This window comes from Microplitis mediator, chromosome 5, assembly GCF_029852145.1.
Source record: "Microplitis mediator isolate UGA2020A chromosome 5, iyMicMedi2.1, whole genome shotgun sequence".
NCBI lineage: Eukaryota > Metazoa > Arthropoda > Insecta > Hymenoptera > Braconidae > Microplitis > Microplitis mediator.
In genome coordinates this window covers 8,750,254-8,762,532 of record NC_079973.1, presented here as the reverse complement: position 1 = coordinate 8,762,532, position 12,279 = coordinate 8,750,254, and the positions used below count along the sequence as shown (strand labels likewise).

Genomic DNA, 12,279 nt, shown 5'->3' with positions numbered 1-12,279 from the left:
AAAAAAAATGATGTTGCCAGGGACTTTTTTAGCTCAATGTATCAATAACCCTGGCAATTTTCAAATTGATCTATCGAGCCGTTTTTTGGGAACGATCGATCAAAGTTTTGCTAAACAATTAAAGGAACAAGTTTTGTTCCTTTAATTGTGTAATCATAATCAAAATGAAAAAATAATTTTTTTTCGACTTCTCTCAAATTTTTGCGTTCGTTACTTAGCGAATGCAAGGAAAAGACAAAAAAAAATTGCAATTTTGTTTTACAATGCACCGAAACTAGAGATTTCCAGCTATAAAATGCTTTTTTTGTAAATCTCGCTACGAATAGTTTTTACCAAGTTACAGCCTTCCAAAAATCACTGAAAATTCATAAAATTTTCTGCTCTTTTAATTTTTTGCGTAAGTGTATTTATTTTTTTATTTAACTGAAAGTTTATCAACCATGTAAAAAGAATTTACTATTTGAATTCCTCGAAATACGACACAAAGTACAAAGCCATCCTTACGCGGAAAGAAATTTTCTTTAAAAATTACTGTTAAATTCACTGTAATCGTGGAACGAATGGCACAACCTAATCATTTGTCGGTAAGTGAGATAATTTTTAACTTTTTTTCAACAAATTTTACCGTAGCCCTGATGGCCAAGTTGCCCGCAACTTGTCGACAATCTACTACCGCAACCTGTCGCCAAGTTGGCCGCAAAAGTCAGCATTTCCATAAGTTGACGGCTACTTTCCGAGCAACTTGTCGGCAACAGTTACACAAGCTTAAAGTTGACGACAACTTGTCGTCAAGTTGGTCGCAACTCAGGTACACTAACTTTCTGATCGGAAACTCTGGCTATCAGGGAGTCTACTGTAAATTTTATTTGTTTTTTCGGTAAATTTTATGAAGTCTACCACAAAATAAATAAATTTTTTCGTAATTTTTATTTAAAAAATGCTAATAAATAAAAGCGCCGCATTATGTGCCACGATTACAGTGAATTTAACGGTAATTTTTAATGAAAATTTCTTTCCGTGTACTCTATAGTTTATGACAATTCGAAATACCAGAAGCTCAACCAGCGAAGACGTAGACAGGCGAGCTCAGAATTTCAAAATGATCAGACGTACACTTGAGCTCTGGCTTTTGCAAAGTATCTATTCGAATAGTCTCGAAATCGTTACCACATACAGTTATCAGTTATAAATAAAATTTTCAACTATTTGCTATTATTATTACACTGTAAAAAGAGCGGTGTCAAAAATGGACTCGTTTTAACTCCGCCCGGTGTAAAAATGAAATTACACCGGTGTAGGAGGAGTAATACACCGGTGTTAAAAATACCGGTGTTAAAGCGGGGTAACCGGTGTAGAAGCGGATTAATGCCGGTGTAAAAGCGGGGTAAATTGCGTCCGCTTGGAGTATTAACGTTTTTGGTGGGGTAGAAAAAGAGAACAAATTTTCAGCCAAATCTAAAGGGTCGGGTTCAAAAGTGGTCGATTTGGCGTGGAATGCCCCATATATTTTATAAGATTTTGTGTATTTTTTGATAGTCCTCAGGGAGCTACGGCTCTAGGATCAAATAAATATATTTATCTATCTATCTATCAATTAAAAATGCAGACTGTCAAGGTTCGAACTCGTGATGAAAAAACACTCGAAATTGATGAAAAAACTGCAATGAAGTCAAATACCATAAAAAATTTGATAGTAAACTGATCTCATGGACCCTGTTATTGTTGATTATGATCAGTCAACCAGCAATCTTGGAACTGGCATCGATTGAACATTTTTGTTAATTTTGTCTGTTAATTTCATTAGGGGAGGGTGAGGCAGAGCGGCCCCCCTAAGCCAATTATTACTTTTTGTGGCTTTCAACCATAAGATCACTTCACTTTTGTCCTATTTCGAACAAATTTATGGACATTTTGCCAAAATTCTGAAAAAAAAAATTATTTCCACCTCGAAACTCGAAAAACTCAATGTTTTAAAGTTACCGGATTTTGCCTATTTCCCGATGAAAAAAGATTTTATACAATTGTATAAAATTATATACAAAAAATGGCCCGATCCAATTGTATACAACTGTATAGAAATTGTATACAATTCTATACAAATTGTATACAAGTTTATATAATTATATACAATTTTATACAAATTATATACAATTCTATATAATTATATACAATTCTATATAATTGCAATAATAGCATTATATAGAATTGTATACAATTGGATCGGGCCATTTTTTCTATCCAATTATAAACATATAGCCTACACAGAAAAAACAGATATCTTGAGTCAAGAAAATATTTTTGAAGACAAACGTTTTCGGAAACCAAGTCAAGATTTTCTTGAGCCAAGAGAATTCGTCTTGGTTGGAGAAGATTTTTACTTTATCTGAGAAAATTTAGGTCTCCAAAAAAATTTTCTTGAATCAAGAATATTTACCTTCAGTCGAGAATTTTTTTTTTTGTGTGTATATATAATTGTATAAAATCTTTTTTCATCGGGTTACTACTTTCATAATAATCTAATAAATTATTTCCGAGTAGCAATAAAATATTATTTAATTAAATAATTTAAACCTGTCTGTTTACGGCTTCACCGCTTCAGACCATAATCCTAGAATTTACTGCCTCGTTTAAACATTGTATAAATGAATATTGTTTATATAGCCTCACTATAAAACAATATTCAAGTATTTAATAAAAATGTTATTCGTTGTCAACAATTTTGTGGCCTCACCACATAAATAAAATATTTTTAAATTAACTATTATTTATTTGAATAAATAATAAAATATTAAAACCGATTTGTTGGAAAAATACCAAAGAACGTGTGCACGTGATCATCTCATGCGCACAGTCACCAGGAATCTGATAATTTGAGCCCTTCTGGCAACCAATATAAAATAATAGTAATTTAAAATTTGTTTAAATAATTATACAAGCTCTTCTGGCTATCAGACCTGGAAAAATCGACCTCTAGTTCCAGTACAGTCATTAGATCTGTACAGATCATTAAATGATCTATAAATTATATATTATCTTTGACTAATTAAGTCAAATCGTCAGTTATCATGCATCAAAGACTAGATAACTAATCGACTGACTATGTCACCAGCATGTAAAAGGAATCTCTGAAAAACCGCGAATTTACGTACATATTTTGCATATATAAAAATTTAATAAAGTTTCAATCAAATAAAATAAATAAATGCTAAAAAGCATTAAAACATAACTTCAAATACTCAAAGTCTCCTGACTGTAATAAAAAAAAAAGGTTGAGAACCATTCTATATAATTTGGTATATTAAATCATTATAAAAATATAATTGACAGATCACAGAATGACCCCCCGTTTTTCACCTGACGTGACGTCACGAGCACAGATCAAGTGCATCGCAACCACGTTTTCTCATACTCTGACCTGACTCCATACTGTACATGTCGTACTTAAAATAACTGTCTATCATAATTTTACTTGTTCTCTACGATTGTAATAAACTCTACGGAGTATTAACATATTAACAAATATACAACGTTTATAAACTTTTGTGACCGGGTTTACCTGTTATAACCGTAAGTACGAATAAAATATACATTTAAATTCGCGAACTGGGATAACTCTCAGGAACACCTGTATTGATCCATGGTGTTTAATTTTGCATCTCCTCTTATATTTATTCAACTATCCACCCAGTGGCTATTTGAACAGATATAATAATAACCGACTAAAATAATCCCTCTGGAAAAAGGAGAGTCGAAAAATAAATCTGGAGCAATATTTAATTACTCCAGAAAATATTAAATTCATGTTCATATGCTCAACCACACACAAATAAAAACTAAAATATGATATTATCTAGTTGTATAACAGATAATAACAAGATACATAACAAAAAAGTATAATAAAGTATTTTTATCTATTGCTCAGTAAAACTGAAGACTAAATAATAAAGTAAAAATAAAAATATAAGCAAGAGTTAAAATTTAAAACATTTAAAACAAATAACGTATTTTATTAACCGGTAAAGCCGAAAATCATATAATAAACTAAAAATACAAAATTTAAAATACTTAAAAAAAAAAAATATATATACTAAACATTGTAAATTCAAAAAAAAAAACCTGAAAAGAAAGTAGTGGACATATTAAATGCTATTTTTCGGTATATTACAGATAACCGGAAATCAGCCATTGACTAAAAGAAAATTGTACCGGTAACGGAAGTCAATTGCAAGGGCTACATTGTAAAAGTGATTCTTTCTGCGGCCCGGTTCAGCGTACGTGAATATTTTCCTGACCTATAAACGCAGCAGAACAACAGTAAAGTATAAATTGTGAGCGCGCATGCTCCATAGAAAGCGCGCCAATCATATCATCCCGCTTCCTCTGTATCCATCTGTCCACACTGAAAAGTGAAAGTAGTCACTCAACCCCTTTGTGTTCAAATTTGAACTTTAACAAATCGATACTGTAGCTATATATACCACTTTAGACGATATAGCATACCTAACGTATAGCTACCGGCACATTACTACGCCAATCGTTTGCATTTATTTATTAAAATAAATAATCCAAACAAAGAGAAAATACACATAAACATTGTTTAAATAAATGCAATAATTATTATTTCAAAATAATTAACCATCATAATCTCTTTGATTATAATAAATATTATTAGGTAACGATTATAATATATACCACGTGGGTCTAACCTGCAATTTATTTGATTTGTATCTAATTTAATAGATTAAATAACCTGGATCCTTTATTCACTACCTGCATATTATTTAAATGCAAAAGAAATATTTTTATAAAAATAATTCATCCACAACCTGTAAGTATTAAAACTATTCATCCAATAACACACGAATGGTAGCTAAACTTTATCTTTCATTTTATTACCTGATAAAAAGAAAATAAAAAACACAATAAATAATACATAAATTTTACACCTTATTCAACCATCATCGGGATAGCAACGCGCGGAATAAAATTCGCAAAGCAGAAAAAGATATGCGTAATTAAAACGTATAATTTTAATTGACGATAACACTTGTAATTGCGTGACCAGTATAACAAGCAGAACTGGTCGAACGATTTAACTGAATTCATAGTATCTAAATAAATAAATCCGACCGGTGTACTGATAATAAAATACTACGTGATATTGCATAAATAAAAAATAAAATCCTCGTAAACTTTATCACAGACGAAACACCGTGTGACCTATTTACAAATATGGGGCATCAACAAAATAATATCAACGAAATGCCGGAGGGTTTTGGTGACCACTACGACAACGAAAATCATCGCGATAATACCCTACATCACGTCAACGTGGACGCACGCGTAATTGAAAGTGACAACGACTATCGACCAGCGCTTCATAATTAATGATGCTATTATGCGTTAAATGAGTCTACAAATAGACGAATGCATTCAAGATCATCACAATTCGCAACGATAAATTAAGCAATTACAAGACAATGTAATTCACCTTCAAAGAGACATAAATGAATTACAGCGCTGCTTGACCCAATTAAATAATCATCAAAGCGAAACTAATCAAACCGTCGCCGTGTACGCTCGCTGTACAACCTACATGTTGAAAAGTGCTCGCACTCGTGGAGACCTGGGACTAGAAGATCTCCGATTATTAGAAGAAACGAATATGGAGAAATTATCCGATTTAAACGTCAACCCTGCTAATATCACCGCAGAAATTATTCGTGAAGTTGGCAATGTATGCAATACTCGACCTGCTTCACACTTACACGGTCCTCCACCCCTACCATCGTCCTCTCACCCTACTATACCGAACGCTAACTCTAGCTACCACCAACCTCTCCGAGCCGACTGCCCACATGTGACAGCCAACCAACCAATGCATGGGACAGAATATAACAACCAACGGAACTTCGCTAAAAATGTAGCTGCCGCTGAGGCTACTATGAGACAGCGTGGACTCACATATCCCAGCTCCACTCTAAAAGCCCGGGAATATTTACGAGCTTTGACCGACTTTGGAAAAGAGATGGGATTAACCGAATCTGAGCATCTTACACTGGCTAAAACAGCCATGTACCAAGCCGAAGGATACTGGGTAAGACAATACCAACAATCATGGCATTGCTGGGAAGACTTTGCAAAGTCTTACACCGAGTATTTCACACAAGGAAAGACCGATCTTGACGTAAGTCAAGAAATCATGGCCACTTATCAGCAACAGCGAGAAGATCCCAAAACATTTATCAAAGAAGCCATGATGAATATCATGGAAATATCAAGAAATGGCCAAAGCACCATCAGAAGAAGACCAAGTGCTGGTGATCAGAGCTCGCCTATCATATGAAATACAGTCTCAACTTGACTCTCTGGCTCCATATACTAAAACATATTCATAATTAAACTCAGCTGTGAGAACAGCTGTGCAACGATTAGCTCAGAGATCCAAAGTCGCTGCAGAGACCAAGAAACCTGCAAAATATACCCGAAGGGTGTATGAGGAAGTACCATCATCGGAAACAGAAGACTCAGACTCATACGAGGAGGGTATCAGCCGAGTATCTCAATGTTATACTCCGCCTGAGAAAATCAGAACACCACGACGAGTCCAGTTCCGGGGTCGACCTAAAAATATCCCACGCAGATCCCGATCACCTAAGGAAGCCTCTGGAGGGGAAAACAATTTTGTTACTTCACCCAATTATATATGCAAAAACTGTGGAGAGAAGGGTACACACGTTATACGTGAATGCACCAATCCACGAGTTGACCTATGCATAAAATGCGGTAAGGTGGGAGTACTAGTCACTGATTGTGAATGTAACTCAAAAAACGAGTAAGTGGTATGCTCGATACACAAGAAGGGGCAAACGCATACCTACCACCCTTAACGCCTCTTCAACCAATTACGCCCGTTCCTGGGACACCTGATGCGCCGAGCAACAACATCGAGCAAACCTTACCCCAGGATAATAAATTCACATCCGGGAGCATCAGTTCTGGTTACTCGACTGACTCGTACACATCCGACGACTCCACTGATAGTATGGGGTGCCTAATAAGCATCTGCTTAGTAATAGTTAATAGCATCTGCTTAGTAATAGTTAATAGCATCTGCTGTCCAATCCGATGGTTATTTCACTGCTGCTGTCTGCTATCAGTCAGCTGCAACCTAAACTGCGCCGTCAACCCACCGGAGAAAAAGCCAGTTTCCGAGCCAACATCTGAAACACCTGACTGTTTGAGATGCACTACACCTGTAAAGCTGCCCGTCATCACTCCGCGTCTACCCGCAGTAAGTCGATCAATAAATTGCACTCTCACTTTTTTTACGCGTTCATTCAACGCGATATTTGACACAGGGGCAAACAAAAATTTCATCTCGCGAAAAATCATTGAATTAATTCCTCATAACATTTTAAAATTCGGAAATATTAAAAAGAACTCAACTTTTATACTCGCGGACAATACAATCGTACGCAGTTCGGAAAAAGTCTACCTGAATTTTACTATTAATAAAATCGATATCGAGGATTGGTTTGAAATTTTTGGCCGGGAATGTATAAAGATACTCGGGAATTCGTTAACAAATGTAAAACCTGTCTTCTACATAAACCTGACACTAACCCACCTAATATTCCTGAAAGTCACCGACCTATTACCGAACCTTGGGAGTGTGTATCGATTGACACCATCGGACCCTTACCGCGTTCAACTCACGGTAAAACACATTTATTCGTGTTGTGCGATGTGTATACACGCTACCTAGAATTAAAAGCAACATCAGAACCGACCGGCAAAAAAGCTGTCGAATTTTTACGCGATATTTTTCGCCGATGGGGACCTGCTCGTGTTGTTATCTCTGATAATGGCACCGAATTTACTAATAAAGAAGTAACTTCATTTTTGAACTTAATGCAGACCACCCATGAATTCACACCACCGTATTCTCCTCAATCCAACCCAATCGAGAGAATAAATCGAAATTTAAAATCATGATTCGATTCTATTTAACAGACAAGCATAATAAATGAGATAAGTGGCTACCTGAACTGACATACGCTTATAACACCTCTTTCCACAGTTCCCTTGCATGCAGTCCTGTCTTCCTTAATTTTGGCAGAGATCCTAGATACCTAGAACTGCACCGCAGCCTATCCATAATACCTGAAACAAATATACCTGTGGAGCATGAGCGACTCGTCAATTTATTAGACGAGATCCGACACTTTGTCGAATCGAAAATGCTAAAAGCTCAGGATACACAAACCACATCACGAAAATCAATATGACCAGAAACTACCTTAACTGTAGGTACCGAAGTGTATATTAAATCAAAAATACTGAGTCGTAAAGTAGAAGGAATCGCTGGTAAGCTCGTTCCACCGCGCGAAGGTCCATTTTACATCGATAAATTTGTATCAACAAGCATGGCTACCATTTGTGATAATAGCAATAAAATCATAGGCACCTATAAATTATGTGATTTAAAAGTGCCTAGACGATCTGCTCGTCGTGCTTGAGTAATTAATTATTCCTCTTATTCACAGAGTTTACCACCTGGATACTGCCAAAAGTCGTGACACTCTGTACCTGGATCTACCGGGTGTCTACGATGTAAACGGAAAGGACATTCTCACCAAGAATGTACGAATGCTAAATTCGGAGATGACTACTGTACCAGTTGCCTGAGAGTAGGACATAATAACAATTCATGTCCATACAAAGAAAAAAAGGAATTCTTGGGTCAAGAAGAAAATCGTTTCCAAAAATAAATTCTTAAATTAAAATATTCTCTTTTCTTGTTTGAAAAAATTTTCTCTTGGTAAAAAATTTTTTTTTTTTTAATTAGAGTATATAAAGCTCTTCAATAAAAAAATTCAATTTTGATTTAAAAATATAAATTTTTGCTTTAAATGTTTTTAGTTTCTCCGAACAAGAAAACAACTTGGTTGGCTTAAGAAAATTTAGCTCTTGGTTTTAGAAGATACCAACTCATTGTAAAAACATCGTTCTCTCGAATGTAGTCGATATCGATTCATTTCGATACATCGAGTTTTTAAACGGAGGCACATTAAACTTACTCCAAGTAAAAATTAATTTATTTAAAGATTTGATAACATTTAGTTCAAAATAAATGTAGACTTTATCTAAAAACAATTAATTTTAGATTAAAAAAATAAAAAATTCATTTTAAAACTACCCTCGCAGATTTGAATCACGGTGGAAACACGGTGGGTTTGTTCCATTTTACCACTGTGATTACGCGGTGTATCCACCACGATTCCACGATGGCTTTACCACCGTGTATACACAGTGGTCAAGCCACCGTGGAATCACGGTGGATACACTGCTTAATCACAGTGGATACACTGTTTATACCTGGTGGTGAAATGGAACAAACCCACCGTGTAACCACGGTGGATCCACGGTGTTTACACTTCCACGGTGTTTCTACCGTGATTCAAATCTGCGAGGGTAAATTATACATTAATGTAAAATAAAAAATACTTTTATTTTAAAATACAATAATTCAGTTCAATTTTAAATTAATTGTTTTTATTAAAAGTTCAATTTTCAGAGTATATACAATTAATCATCAAAATATATTTTAATTCTTTATTACAATAAAAATTTTTTTTTTTGTTACAAAAATAAATGAAAGATTAGGTTATTTATCCTGGCTTCATCGACAGCATCAACTGCATGATATATACCACACTAAAAAGGAAACAATTTTATATAAATTTAGGATCAGAAATGATAACAAACGTGACTATCTGATATGATTAAAAACAGCATAAATAATAATTAACTTACTTTTTTATGATTGAAACGACACCATTTAACTTAACGTGAATCAGGAAAAAACACCAGATATAATGACTAATAACTACAATAACTCACATTTTTACCGAACACTTCAATTCAAAACAATTTATGTATATGAATTAGTTAATTGTATAATTAATAAACTAATACTATTAGAATATTGGTGTGTAATATATAATTGCACATATATGGCACCAGCGCTGAACAGACTCGTTTCATTTTTTTGGGATCTTCGGGCGTCTACGTGTATACACAAAGTAGTGTCCGAAGTAGAGAAGCCGCATAGACCCGAGTGCTCCTGTTATCCGAATGCTGCTATGGAAAAAAACCAAGAGCTTGATTTTCTTGACTTGAATTTTTTTTATTTTTGTTTCAAGCAATAGCCACTAGTTGGTTTAAGAAATTTGACTCCTTACGTAGAGAAGTTAAATTTCATAGAATAAAATATTCTATATACATGAATGAAGAAATTCAAAATATTAATTAAAAAAACAATTTACTTTCTTCAATTATTTTTTCTTTTTGAACTAAAATCATATATTTTTAACTTAAAACTTTAACCCATTTGGGTCGAAAAAATAAATTTTTGAATCAAAATAATCAAAATTAAGAGAAAATTTTCTTCAACCTAGGAACATCATCTGCACCCAACCTAGTGTTCGTACCTGAGGTAATCGTTCCAGCGAATTTTTATTTTATTTTCTGTATTATTATTTGAAGATTCCAGTTTATGGGCTTCACCCAAAATTAAAAAAAAAAAAAAAAAAAAAATTACTGTTTATTTTGCTCATTTAATTAATTACTCAAGTTAAAAAGAAGAAAAAATAATAATAATAATAATAATAATAATAATAAATCATTTATATACATTTACCTCAGAATACAAAACTAATGACAGCTTTACGAGTCGATTACACAGTAAGACATACATAACAAAAAAAAAAAAAAATAATAATAAATATATGTCGATGTTACATATGATAACATTAAAATAATATTTAAGATTATTTGAAAAGAATATATGTAAAGAAAACAGAGCATATAAAAATGTTATAAAATTAAATGATACAAATAATGAAAAAATTATTTACTTAAATTTGGTGAACATTTAATTTATATAAAAAAAAATGTATTTTTGTAATATTGAAGCTACTTGCCATTAATTTAAAACATGTTGTGATAATTAGTACTTATCTTTGTAGCTCAATTATTATTATTTCATTTCTCATTTTTATGCTTTGTTTAATTTCTGCAAGAAATGGGATATTGATGAATCCCAATAATGTTACCTGAAAATAGTTATTTAATTATTAATTTATTTATTTAATGACATCAATTTATTATTTTATAGAACTGTTGTACGTGATCCCCTATTATCATGGTACTCTTTGTTTCTTTTTCGACTGAAAATTACTGAGTAACTTTCAGTCTGGCTCGGGGGTGTAACGAGGTTGATGACACCTCATTATCATACCATGATAATAGACTGTCACCGAGATAAAATTATCATATGTTACCGCTATTACCTGTTAATTTAATAATAATTATTATTATTAATTAATATTCCTTTTCCATTTGCTATTTTAATGGAAGGGATGCGCATCTCGTCAGCACATAAGCACCGGCGTGAATTTATAAAAAGGCCTGCGCGCCAAATATAATCAGTTATTTTTACTCATTTACTTTCACTTTTCATTATGTCTTTATAATAAATATAGTTTTGCGTTTTAACCCTTTTTTTTTCTTACCCGTTTATGACTAAGTATCTGGTAGTATCTAAGCACTTCCTTAGATAATCTAATCATAGACTGATATGATTATCCTAGCCTACAGTACCTGCCTGTAGAAGACGGCAATCCCGTAGAGGTACATATCTGCTGTATCCTCATCTTAGCCTATAGTACCTGCCTGTAGAAGACGGAAACTCCGTGGAGGTGTATACCTGCTACATCCTCCTGATATATGCCTGATCATACCTATCCTTGTCTGCAGTACCTGCCTGTAGAAGACGGAAACCCCGTGGAGGGGTATACTTGCTATATCCTCCTGGTATAAGCCTGATTATACCTATCCTAGCCTATAGTACACACAAAAAAAAAATTCTCGACTGAAGGTAAATATTCTTGATTCAAGAAAATTTTATTGGAGACCTAAATTTTCTCAGATAAAGTAGAAATCTTCTCGAACCAAGACGAATTCTCTTGGCTCAAGAAAATCTTGACTTGGTTTCCGAAAACGTTTGTCTTCAAAAATATTTTCTTGACTCAAGATATCTGTTTTTTCTGTGTACTTGCCTATAGAAGACGGAAACCCCGTGGAGGTGCATACCTGCTGTATCCTCCAGGTGTAAGTCTGATTATACCTAACCTAGCCTACAGTAACTGCCCGTAGAAGACGGCAATCCCGTAGAGGTGTTTGCCTGCTACATCCTCATCCTGGCCTACAGTA

At 33.8% G+C, this 12,279-nt stretch overlaps 1 long non-coding RNA gene across 4 annotated transcripts; it reads left to right on the top strand.

Moving 5' to 3' along the window:
• Positions 1-3,418: 3,418 nt before the first annotated feature.
• On the top strand, positions 3,419-11,549 carry LOC130668511 (uncharacterized). 4 transcript variants are annotated; one of them, XR_008990029.1, is made up of 4 exons: positions 3,419-3,567; positions 4,168-4,314; positions 8,550-8,824; positions 8,926-11,549. It is a non-coding gene; the product is annotated as an uncharacterized LOC130668511 (long non-coding RNA). The 4 variants fall into 4 exon arrangements; XR_008990031.1 differs by having other exon boundaries at positions 8,550-9,088; positions 9,665-11,549; XR_008990028.1 differs by having other exon boundaries at positions 8,550-11,549.
• The last annotated feature ends 730 nt before the right edge of the window (positions 11,550-12,279 follow it).